This window comes from Ochlerotatus camptorhynchus, unplaced genomic scaffold (genome assembly GCF_037179485.1).
Source record: "Ochlerotatus camptorhynchus isolate MF236.1 unplaced genomic scaffold, CSIRO-AGI_Acam_v1.1 ptg000141l, whole genome shotgun sequence".
In the NCBI taxonomy this organism is placed as follows: Eukaryota; Metazoa; Arthropoda; class Insecta; order Diptera; family Culicidae; genus Ochlerotatus; species Ochlerotatus camptorhynchus.
In genome coordinates, this window is record NW_027040631.1 from 1,352,146 (window position 1) to 1,365,426 (window position 13,281).

General features: G+C 41.3%; 1 protein-coding gene across 3 annotated transcripts in view; it reads left to right on the forward strand.

Annotated features, from left to right (window-relative positions):
- baz (bazooka) overlaps window positions 1-13,281 on the forward strand; it is a 235,813-nt gene that overhangs the window by 193,485 nt on the left and 29,047 nt on the right. The window lies entirely within an intron of this gene.

Sequence of the window (13,281 nt, forward strand, 5' to 3'; positions counted from 1 at the left end):
GTGTCAGAATCCTAAAGTTTCCTAAAAAGTCCAAAAGCCATATTTTGTATAATCTGAGACCTTTGAAATGGGAGCTGGACATTTCGCCGAAGGACGTTTCGCCGAATGGGTCATTTCGCCGAAGAGCAAGCTATTTTCTACTGTTTTGAACTTTTCTCAAAACTCAGTAAATTTTGAAAACAGTCTCGAAAAAAGATTAAGAAGGTTGGATTTTTCCAACCTGGCAAGCTATTCACATGTAATGTTTTCTTCTTTTAAGCATGAGCAGTTCATTCGAGTTGTACTGATTTCGTTATTTTCTAAATAATCAATCATTTTGATTTATAGGAATGATTCCTTCTTCTAAACATGACAGTTCTTTCAGTTTGATTCATGATTTAAATTCGGCGAAATGACCTATTCGGCAAAATGTTTTTCGGCGAAACGTCCTTCGTTGAAATGACACTGCCCCCCTTTAAAATACGCAATATTTGAAGTCACAAATCTCACAAAGATCAAGAATGTGAGAAACTGGCCTAGATTTTTTTTTTTTTCTCATGTAATCTTTCTTCAAATTTCTTAGTCTGAGCATTCAAATGTTGTTTCGTAGATCTCATTGGATTAATATGACGAAATTCGATCCGAATTACAACATTGTTTTGCGCTCCAAACCTTGTGTTCTCAAACCCTACCCTGCCATCCATTTGTTACAATTTGTTACCCCTAACCTCGAGAGAGCCGCGAGTAATCGTCCCCCGCTTTAGTAACGTTAGTTTTAAGTAATTTTGCAATCCAAACAATGAATATCGGCTCCGAAAAGCTACGGCAAATGAGCCTGGAAAAATAAACGCATTATATATTTAAAAAATACAACATTTTTTAATGATAATTGAAGCACATAGAGCAAAATGGAAGTTAGTCATCATCCATCCTCCGGATGACGAATTTACACATTCGATGCAACTAAAAGTGAATTATGAAACCAACAGAAAGAGGTCGGAACCTGCTCGGCCTGTTGTGGCATTCAATGGATGGAAGTCAATATTGCGGCCGCCTCAAAACTATTACCGAAAATGCAAACCATGTAACTCCAACCAACTCCCCTTGAGAGCTAATTTCTATTTTAATGCCGTTTGAAAATTGGCAAATTGCTCTGTCCCTCTCTCTTTTTCTCGCTTTCAATTCCAATCGTGCTTTTTGCGGTTTTTGGCGGCTACTACTGGCCAAAAAAAGATGCACCTTTTGCGATGGATTTGAATCCATTTGCAACGGTCCCGGCAACAGACGACATACCACTTGATTCTTTTGGGGTCAATGGACTTACTGTAGGTCCGAGCGTGTTACAGGAGGCGTCAAGAAATAGACGACTCTAATTAGAAGGCTAACCTGATCTTTCTTTCTTTTGGCAGGGCGTCTTATGGTAAAACAAAAAAAAAACCAGAAACAACAAGATTGATGATGGGAAAAATAGCATCGCCTTCTCTCTCTGTGTGTGTGTGAATTTCAAGGAAAAAAAAAGAAGTAGGCTCAAATGAGTCCATTAATAGTCGTCGCGGCCTGCTCCGTCGTCGGAGAAAGATAAAAGAAAGAAGTGCTTCTGCTTCTTTGGCGCACTACTGTGTTCGTACGCACAGTTTTCGATGACGTAAGAGGGTTGAATCCACCAGGGCCACCAACAGTTCAAAAGCGGTCATTGAGCTGGAGTCGGGGATGGTATTATTAGATAATGCCGCGGCGGTAGCACAGGTGAATGCAATTGTTGTGCAGTGTGTCATTGTTGAGACAGGGTGACAAATGAAATTGATTTCACAGCTTCTCAGGTGAGAGGAAAGCCATTTACTTTTAGCGACACAGGTGGACGTAATGGCCATAAAAATGCAGTGGAAATTGACGCAATAGCTTGTATTGGAAATTAATCACCTGTCTCAGTGGTAATAGATTGAAGTTTTAGATTAACTTGCAGTTTGTTCGCAACGTTGAAGCTTTGAGAAAGTGCTTTGGAATTGTTAAATGCAATGAAATGGGAAACGACTAGGATTGTTAATACCTTCATAAACAATTAATTACCGGTGCAACGGTGAAACTGCACCTAACAATCGTGAACTCCATCTCCTTAAAGAGATACGGAATTTTTCTGATTTCTCACGTTGATTAGAATTCGCATTTTCAAATTAGAATTAGTCATTTTACATCGGCTTCCTTTTCCGCCATTTGTCGGCTGCCAGTTTAGACAAACTCATCAACTTTGGTCCAATGTGACTGACGACGACGAAACCAACGGGACGCGGGACAAATTGGAATCGAGATCAGAATAATGCCTTGCTCCAAATGAAAGACACGGGAGATCTTCCACCCCGTTGAAACCGAAGACAGAAATCCGATAACGGAGATACTGTTACTTTTTGGTCATATTTTTTGTTTTGGAGACGGAGCAAAACATAAAGCGCGAATTAATTATGACCATCCCGAATCCCCTGGGTAAAACAGGAAAGCGGTTGAGGAAAATAGCATCGCGGTGAGAAAGAGCACCAGCGCTTAATTTTTGCTTTACATTTAGGCACAGACAAGCAGACGTTGCCATAGTAACAGCGCTGGCATCGGTTTACTTTGACGTTTCTATACATTCTATCGAACTTGTATGCAATATTGTTTGAGACTTGGCAAGCAAGCCTTTTTTCCGCGAATAGCTCACGAGATGTCGTTAGTGAGGTCCGTGACGATATTTTAAGGAACATTTATTTGAAGAGCTACGTCTGTTTGTCTGTGATTTAGGTTTTATGGCACACAGACTCGAGGAGAAGGAAGAAGAAAAAGACGGAAATGGCTCGTTTAGTTACCATTAAAAAATATAGTTTACTGCGCGATATCGTGAGGTTGCCTTGTCCGGTGAGTTAAATTCAGGAACGTCATTAATCAGTAAACATTGGTTTAATGGAGGCTTCATATTAATTTGCAAGATAAATCAGTGTTCAGTGATCGGAATGTTTATCGCCATTCAAAATATGTCAATTGATGCGAATTATGAGTCCTACAAAACGATCATAAGTAGAGCGAAAGGTCGATTGAGGAATGTGCCTGTGATTTTATTCTTCTAAAATCTGCTTACTAACTCCGACAGATGTATTCTCAAATTCCAATTGATCGAACACACTATTTTACCAGAATCTTATATGGAATTCCGTTATTGGTGTAGATACTTTTTTTTTTGTTACTTAATTAGAATTCAATAGACTGGACTTCTTGAGAACCTATAATATCTGCTATGCGTGTAAATACAGTAACGACCCAATTTCAAAATACAGCCAATTTTGTCAGCCCCTTATTTTGAATTTTTTTTCTAATGTTCTACGAAACTCAGGGAAGTCCCTTGGTCTTTCTCTTTCAGCCATATGAACATACTCTAGAAGTCCGGACTTATTCGAAGAGTCCATTGAACTTGCTTTAGACTTTTTAGAGCTTCTCTGGTTTTCCCCTAGACTTTTTTTCCAGAAACCGTTTGGACTAGCTTTGGAAGTCCCGTTGATTTCCTCTAGAAGCCCTCTGAACTTGCTCTTTAAGTTCTGTGAACTTCCTCTAAAAGTCTTCTGGACCAACTTTGAGGTTGTTTATAAACTACATAGACCGATTTTGACCCCCTTTGACTACATAGTTGGACTTACAAATCTGTATCGGACTTGGTTTAGTAGTCTTCTGAATTTGTCCTAGAAGCCCTTTGAGTTTCGCGTAGACTTGCAATAGAAGCCCACTGGACTTGCTTCAGATTTTTTTTTGGGCTTGATTTAGAATTCTTCTAGACATGCGTTAAAAGTTTTCAGACTTTCTTGCAGAAGTATTCCTCTGGTCTTATCTGTAAGTCCTCTAGAAACCATTATAATTACACTGAAGTCAGCAAAACAAGCTTATCTTCTTTTTTTTGCTGTTTTGAGTGATCTACCCAATTTCATAACATACACGGAGGATACGTACCGATTCAAAAAAAAACCGTGGAAAAAATTAAGATAAAAAACGCGTTATTTGAAAAATTGTCACAGTTAATAACACAGTTTTTTTTTCTAAAAATCTTCGTAAAACAAAAGAAAACACTAATCGTTTTTTGGCTATTTAAACGCGTTATTTAAAAAATCGTCGATAGAAATTCGCGTTGTAAAAACAACGGTGCAAAAAAAGGTGTATTCAGTGTATTCTGGACTTGCTCAAGCAGTCTTCTGAACATGCTCTAGAAAAGCCCCCTGGACTTGCTCAAACAGTCCTCTGGACGTGTTTTTAAAAGTTTTCTAGACTTGCTTTAGACTTTTTAGAAGTCCTCTGGATTTCCTCTAGACTTACTTTAGAAGTCATCTTAACTTCCTTTAGAAGCCCTCAGAACTTTCTCTACAAGTTCTCTGAATTTACTGTAGAAAACCTCTGGACTAACAGAAGAAGTCCTCTAGACTTGTTTTAGATCTCTATACTTGATCTGGTCATACTCTAGAAGATCTTCATTTAGTTTAGCAGTCCTCGGAACTTCTTCTAGAAGTCGTCTGAACTTTTTTTAGCCCTCCACTGAATTTATTCTAGAAGTGCTCTGGATTAACTCAAGGAGTCTTCTAGACTTGCAGAGAAAATCTTCTGAAATTGGTCTAGAAGTCCTAGAATTGTATTAAAAGACTTCTAGACATACTGTAGAAGTCCTTTAGTCCTTTGACTCCGGATTTCCCCTAGACTTCATCTAAAAGCCTTCTGAACTTGCTCTAGAAGTTTTCTGAATTGTTTCTAGAAGTCGTCTGAACATTCTCTGGAAGTCCTGTAAACTAACTTATGGAGAATTCAAAGTGTTTTTATGTTACTTCATACGTGAAGTTTACGATTTTCAGAGTTGGTTGGAAATGCTATTTAACATAAAGGTTCATGTGTGACATTTTATGAGTTAGGTAAAGAAGTTTGCGTTTGACTAGTACTGTCGCATTAATGACGATTCGCTCATTTTCAATTTCTATTCAATTTTTATACAGCCGTACTCTAACGGAACTATCCACCTACCTTCTTCAGACCTTTCTTTAGCTAATACATTATCACACTAAAGCTTCATGTTAGATAGCATTTACAATCAATTCTAACATAAAGATAGAAATCTTCTGGACGTACTCCAGAAATCCTAGAATTGTTCTTAAAGTTCTCTGAACTTCTTCTAGAAGTCATCTAGAGAGTTCTGGACTTGGCTAAAAGACCTTTAGTTGGTCTAGTAGCAAGTCTAGAAGACTTTTTTAACTTTATTATTGAGATTTTTAGCCAGTTGGCTAGTTCATCTCATCAAGTCTAGAGGGAACTAGCCAACTGGCTTGCTCTAGAAGTCCTCTAGACTTGCTTTAGGTTTTCTAGAAGTCCTTTGGATTACCCCTGGAATTACTTAAGAAGTCTCCTGGACTTCATCTAGAAGTCCTCTGAATTTGCTGTAGAAGTCCTCTGAACTTCTTTTAGAAGTCCTCTGAATTTCTTTTGGTTGAGTCCTCTGAACTTCGTCTAGAACTCCTCTGGACTAAATTATGCATTCTTCTAGAATTACAGAAGAAATCTTCTGGACGTGCTCCAGAAGTCCTAGAATTGTTCTTAAAGTCCTCTGGACTTCCTCCAGAAGCAATCTAAAGTCCTCTGGACTTGGCTAAAAGACCTTTAGTTTTGCTATAGACTTTCTTAAAGGACTCTGGATTTCCCTGGATTTACTTTAGAAGTCTCCTGGACTTAGTCCTCTGAATTTGCTGTAGAAGTCCTCTGAACCTCTTTTAGAAGTCATCTGAATTTCTTTTAGAAGTCCTCTGAACTTTGTCTAGAAGTTCTCTGGACTAAATTATGGATTCATCTAGAATTACAGAAGAAATCTCTTGGACGTGCTCCAGAAATCCTAGAATTGTTCTTTAAGTCCTCTGGACTTCTTCTAGAAGCCATCTAAAGTCCTCTGGACTTAGCTTAAAGACCTTTAGTTTTGCTATAGACTTTCTAAAAGGACTCTAGATTTCCCCTTGTCTCCTGGACTTCATCTAGAAGTCTTCTGAATTTGCTGTAGAAGTCCTCTGAACTTCTTTTAGAAGTCATCTGAAGTTCTCTGAACTTCGTCTAGAAGTCCTCTGGACTAAATTAAGGATTCTTCTAGAATTACAGAAGAAATCTTCTGGACGTGCTCCAGAAGTCCTAGAATTGTTCTTAAAGTCATCTAAACTTCTTCTAGAACCCATCTATAGTCCTCTGGACTCTGCTAAAAACATTTAGTTTTGCTATAGACTTTCTAGAAGGATTCTGGATTTCCCCTAGACTTTTAGAAGTCTCCTGGATTTCATCTAAAAGCTTCACGAACTTGCTCTACAAGTTCTCTGATTTTTTCTAGAAGTCGTCTGAACTAATCGTAGGAGGCTTCTAGACTTCTATGAGGCTCTAGACAATGTAAATCTTCTGGACTTGCTCGAAAAATCCTATGGACTTCCTAGAAGTCCTCTGTGCTTGCTCTTGAAGTTTTTAGGAAAGCTGTCGTAATCTGCTGTGCAAGCAGTTCTTTCACCTGCAGTTGCTCATGCAGTAGTCCTCAGGGCTTTCTTTAGACTTCGTTCAAAAGCCTGTGCTGCGTGCTGTCAACAATGTCATTTGACGTAAGATATTGGTCTAGCACTGAATTTCACTTCCGACACTGATATTCGTAGTAGGCATGATATCAGGCGGTACGGCTTTGATATTACTATCCATATGAATATCACTAGGGAAAAGTTGAAAATTTTCTAAATATCTGTACTCAATTGGCTAGCGTTATATAAGAAAAATTTAAGGTAGAACTTTGAATATCAGTGGTCCCTTTACGATGTTAATGTTATTTTTTTTTTATATCTTTATTAAGGAGACTTTCAGCCCTGGGCTGGTTCGTCTCCGTTAATGTTATTTGCGCACTGACATTGAGTCGAATGATATTGATATTCTAACTGTCTGAACTGATACTGACATCAGGTGGTTAGTGAAATTCAGCATTTTGTAGGTATTGATATTGATGTTTTGCTGCTTCGCTAAAAGCCCTTTGTATTTCCTCTCGAAACTTACTCTAGAAGGACTCTAGGCTTGTTCAAATAGACGATCAAATGCATTGTTTACAAAAGCTGATACGTCCCTTTGAAAAAGTAATCGAGATTTAGACTTTCTATAAGTTTTCTAGATTCCCCTTAGACTTGTTCCCAAAGCCACCTGGGTTTGCTCTAGCAGTCCTATAGCAGTCCCATATACAGTCCCATAGTGGATTTGCATAAGAAGTCTTCTGGACGTGAAGTCTAGAAGTACTCAGAACTCGCTCTAAAATTTCTCTAAACTTGCTCTTAAACATTTATTTGAATTCGAACTCCGACACGAATATTCCCATATAAAGTCCAAGACGGATCAGCGGCTTTGTTTCAAAAGATTAAATTATCCAAACCAAAAATCTATCTGAATCTTTCGCAAACCGGTTTATTTTTATTTATTTTTTATTTGGCCCAACATTTGCAAAAACGTTCCTTATGACCAAAATTGCCATTTTGCACATTCAGATCGCCTTTTCGAAACAGCATTATTTTTGAAAAGGGCCTATAGAAAAATGCTAAGCCTTATCTTCGGAAAACTGTTACTCGAAAACTTTTTTTTTAAACATATGTTGATGTGGACAGGGAATTTTCGGTGGCGTAGCGAGGATGAGGTTTTACGAGAAATAAAAAGCACCACTATTTTAGCTATGATCAGTATTGAACACAATTATGTTATATATCATGACTCAAGATCTTAGTAAGTTATACCGTTAATAATTAAGCAATTGTTGGCCTCTAAATGACCATCAACAGGTGTAAAGTAAGTTCCCCGAGAAGATCGATGTTGTCATAGTCCTTAGAGGATATCTGAAATTCATCGAAAGTTTCTTTACCTTTAACCCAAGATTACTCTGAAAATACTCTAGAGTTTTCCAGGTTTTTCCAGGATTTCAACGGAAAAATTAACAGATTTTTAAAGAAACCTTTTTATAAACGTTAAAAATATGCTATTTATGCTACTGAAACCAGACGCGACGTTTGCTCCGCTAACACTTGAATTTCCTATGTGACCAGTGCACAATGGGCCAGGAATTAAATTTAGCAGGAAAAAATGATAACGCTCTTGGATTGCATCTAATTAAGTTGACATCTTGAATTAAGTTTCTTTGATTAATTAGGACTAAAATTTGATGCATAAAAATAGTTAAAGTTTTGGCCGCAAAGATGGCGCAGCGATACAAACTTTTTTATTTCGCAAGATAAAGGTTTACTGTCTTTGGCAAAGTTGTAGAATGTTAAATTTAATGAAAAGTTGCCAAAGACATAAATGCTGTACATCTTCATACAACTGAGGTATATGAAATTTTATAAAATTTGCTTTTTTTTCCTAAGGCTAGTTCATCTCTTTTAAAAATTACAAAAAAGAATTGGGACCTCAAAAGGAGGATCCCAATCTTGGCAAGTGGGCATTTAGCTTAATTATATAAAATATTGTAAAAACACTACCAAAAGGGCCGACGAATTCAAAAGCACAAACAGAAAACACTCAAATGTTGTAAAAAAGATTCGCCTCCTTCAGGAAGGCGATGAGGGCGTCTGCTGCCGGGGACTCGTCGCCAAGCAGACTTCGTATGCTGGTTCCCTCCAGACCGAAGGCAACCCGAAGGTCCTCGAGCTCCACACAGTTGATGAGGATGTGTTCTACGGAGGCTGACACTCCGCAGGTTTCGCAGGTTCTCCGGAACGGTGTTCCTCCGAAATTATGGGAGGCCCTGCTATGCCCGGTGCGCAGCCTGGACACCACTTGCTGCTCCTTGAGGCTCGGTCGATCCTTCCAGGGATCGGTGGTCGCCTTGATTTTTCGTAGTTGGTGAGTTCGATTGTTCCTCCACTCGTTGTCCCACGCTCTCCGAACCGTCCGCTTGATCCATTTCTTGATGTCCTGGAACGGAACATTGTCAGTGAACCTGGGTCCGATGGGGCCTGAGCCGGCGAGGTGGTCGGCGATCACGTTCCCCTGGATGCCACTGTGCCCGGGTACCCACATGTATACGGTGTTGGGCGGCGCATGTGTTACCGTCCCTTGTATCCACGGATGCTTTGGTGCTTCATCGGTTAGGGCCATTATTGCACTTTGTGAGTCGGTAACGATGAGGATCGGCCGATTGGCCGGAAGAGTGGCTGCGTGAAAGACGGCCGCTGCCTCAGCGGAAAACACCGAGCACTGGGCAGGAAGTGAATTGCTGACGACCAAACTATCTCCTGAAACCCCCATTCCCACTCCGCTGCTGGAGAGCGAGCCATCGGTGTACCTGATTTCGTGATCTTGATAGTGCGCCCCGAGAGTTTCGACGACTGTCCGGCGCAAAGCCAGTGAGTTGTCTCCTGCCCTGAAGCGGTCCTTGATTCGGCTGTCGATTCTGATCTGATGTGATTGCCAACTTTTGTCTCCGTGCCAGTGGACCCTGGCCAATGGAGGGAGATCTACGTCGGCGACCGTGCGGAGGAGTCGGTTCGCCTCGTCGAGGAGAAAGATCCTGCTGTTTCCCGACGTTTTAGCGAGGAAGGCAGCGGCTTTGGTAGCGGTAGCTGCGGTGTAGACGAGCCGAAAAGGCAGAATACCGGCTTCAACGCACGCGGCGTCGGCCGGGGTGGAGGGCAGGAGACCGGAGACTGTTTTTACGTATCCGTTGTAGACCGGTTCCAAGATTTGGACGGCTTTCTCGGCGGCAAGGCACGTTAGTTCTATAGGCGACTGTCGATGATGGCTCGGGCTACTCGGAAGCGGATTTCACGGTTGTTGGATCGGTGGGGGCGGGAGATGGTCTTCATCAGGTTGGATCGACTACGACAGTCCTTCTTCACCTGTTGGAAGTGCGGCTCGAGGGATAGGTTCCGATCGACGAGCACTCCCAGGACCCTTATTGTGTTTTTGGTCGGTATCGCTTGCTGTTTGATCATGATGGGCTGTCCGTTGTTCCGATGCCGGGTGGTGCATATATGGCAGCGCACGCTCTTGCCGGCGGAAAGCTGGAACACAACGGAGTCAGCCCATCTGACCACCGAGGAGACTGCCGCTTGCGCCCTTAATTTCGTCCTCTGCAGGGTGGGGCCCACCGTTACAATGAGGACGTCATCCGCGTAGACGAAAATATATATGTTCTTGGGTAGCTTGTCGAAGACCCCGTTCATGGCCACCAGGAAGAGGGTGACCGCGATCACCGAACCCTGTGGTACTCCGGTTTCTTCGTTTAACCTTCTGGATTGGACGTTTCCGACCGACACCCGAGAAGATCGGTCGGTCAGAAAGTTTCGGACGAAGTGTAGGATGCGTCCTTTTAGTCCCCATTCGGCTAACTTCTTCATTACTGCTGGTGTCCACGTTCTGTTGAATGCTTTGGAGATGTCCAGCGAGACGCTCTCCGTATGATGGCCTTGGTCCTGTGCCTCCTTCAGGACTTCTCCAAGAGTGGCGAAGTAGGTGGAGGTACCGTACCCTTGCCTGAAGGCGTGCTGTCGATGGTCAAGCAGTCCCTTAGACTCCAGGTATTGCTTGAGCCTTCTGTTGACCATCCGCTCCAAGACTTTGGCCATGCAGCAGGTCAGCGCGATGGGGCGGAATCCTGTGACGTCCTTGGTCCCTATATTTGTTTTGGGGATCGGGATCACTTTCCCTCCATTTGTCCGGGTATTCTTCGTTGGTCCATAGCTGGTTGTAGAGTTCGAGCTATTGTGTTTTCCCTTCGAGCGGTAGATGCTTCAGCAGTGCGTATCCGATTTCATCCGGTCCGGCCGAGTTTGCTGAAATTCACGTATTCCTCGATATAACGTAACTGTCACTTTTGAGTGATATCACCGATTTCTCGCAAACGATCATTCAATCGAGCAAAGTAATGATTCCATCGGAAAGCCGAGACAAACCTCCATCTAATGATAATGTTTATTTATATGATTGAATTGTTACTTGAGAGATATCGACGATGACGGTCAGAAGTGACAGTTACGTTATATCAAGGTATAATTTGAATATTCGTTCAAAAGAATACTTTTAAAGCGCTAAAAACCTCGCTAATAGAGCTTTGAATCGGTACAAATCAATTAAATTTTTGACGTAGGACTACGTCTGTGATAAACATATTTATATGGGGGTACAATTTGTGAAAACCAAAAATGGAACATGTAACGAAATTATGAAAGATTTTGAACGTTTATAACTCAGCTGCCCCTGGTCCAATTTCAATAATTTTATCACCAATCGATCAGAAATATTTCTACGCATCGATAGCAATTCCAACAACAAACTATTGAAAAAGTGGTAAATGTCAAGCATTGTCCAAAAGCATCGAAATAACTAACAAATCCACCAATCACGTCCATGTATATCCTGCTTCCCCAACACAGTCAGCAGAGAATCGTTTCGAGACGAAACATATCGATGTAGCATTGCAAGTAAATGGCGAAGTATCAAGAGTTTCTGGAGTTCAAACGCTTCTAAAATACCGTTGTGTTGGTAGTTCCTGGGATTTCAAGAGTTCTCACAGATCCAAGCGTTGTTCAAGTTTCTGGTATTCTGAGATATCCGACAATTTCAAGAGATATCCGACGTTTTCAAAGTTGCTACAGTTTGAAGTTTCGGGACTTCCGGCAGGTCTAGGATTTGAAACAACTCACGATCAGAAGTTTTCAAAAGTACTTGTTTAAAAATTAACCACTTTAAATCCGATATTCATCTCCAACTCCGACAAAACACAGCTTGCGATACCAATTATCTGATATCATCTGGAGCCCTGGCTGATTAAAAATCCTAATGCAATCGATTCACCACCAGAAGTTTGTGTTCGCTTCGTCAACAGAAGAAAGTTTTCAATTTAGCCTGAAATATAGAAATTTTCAATAGAATTTCTGTAAATTTTAGAATAGATGTATGTCCAAAATAATAAAATTGTGCAAATTATGAAATTGTTTTATCAAAGTAAGTGTTCTTTGCGAGCAACGTTCGCCCATTTTACGGTAGCAATAATCGTCCTACCGAGAGGACTATTCGCAATGTGGTGAACAAATTCGAGGAAACTGGTTCGGTGAACGCTCAACCACCACTTGTACTTCAACGGAACGCAAGATCTGTCGAGAATATCACCGCTGTACGCGACAGTGTGCAGGAGAACCCGCGGCAGTCGATTCCGCGCCGCGCACAAGAACTGGGCCTCTCGCAGGCTTCAACTTGGCGAATTCTGCGTCGTGACTTGGGTCTGCACTCATACAAGATTCAATTAACCAAGGAGCTCAAACTTAACGATCATAGACAGCGCCGTGTATTCGTTGATTGGGTTTTGGAGCAGTTGAAAACAGTCCCGTCGAATTTATGACAAGGCCAATCCACACGAGGTCCACCAAGTGGTAATGCATCCCCAGAAAGTCACTATTTGGCGTGCATTTTAGGCCGGAGGCGTCATCGGTCGGTACTTATTTGAAAACGACTTTGGCGAGGCCATCACCGTCAACGGAGAGCGCTACAGGTCGATTATTACCGACTTCTTCTGACCTAAAGTGGACGATATGAATGTGAACGATATGTGGTTCCAACAGGATGTTGCAACCTGCCACACAGGATATTCTGCATGAGCGATTTTCGGGCATGGTTATTTCGCGCGGAGATAATGTCAACTGGCCACTAAGATCGTGCAATTTAAACCCGATAGACTTTTTCTTGTGAGGTTATGTTAAGTCGCAAGTCTATGCCAATAAGTCGCAAACCCTCGGTGCCCTCAAACTCAACATTACTCAAGCAATTAACGAGATTCAGCCCGATTTGTGCGCCAGAGTCATGGAAAACTGGACCTCTCGGATGCACGTCTCCAAGCGAAGCCGAAGTGGCCATTTGGACGATGTCATATTCTATACATAATGATATTGATAGGTCTTTCAATCGAAAAATGAATCTCGTCACACAGTTTGTTTTATTCAATTTTAAAGATCGGAAACGCTTAATGTAAAACAATTTATTAGGCAAATCCAATAAAACTTACAATACCTAGTCCATAGTTGAATTGAATACCTGGCTACCAGTAGCATGTCCTTCGGAACTCCGACAAAATCCTGGAGGTTGTTGAGGAAACACATTTTAACATAATTAGGAGTTAGGAGTTTCATGACAGCACTTAACACCCGAGGACGAGTAGCCTTCAATCGTATGGGTTGGTGGAAAATCGACTTGAGAATGTATGTCGGAATTCACTTATAATTAAAAATATCAATAATGGTGCAATTTGTCCGATACAATAATGACCCGATT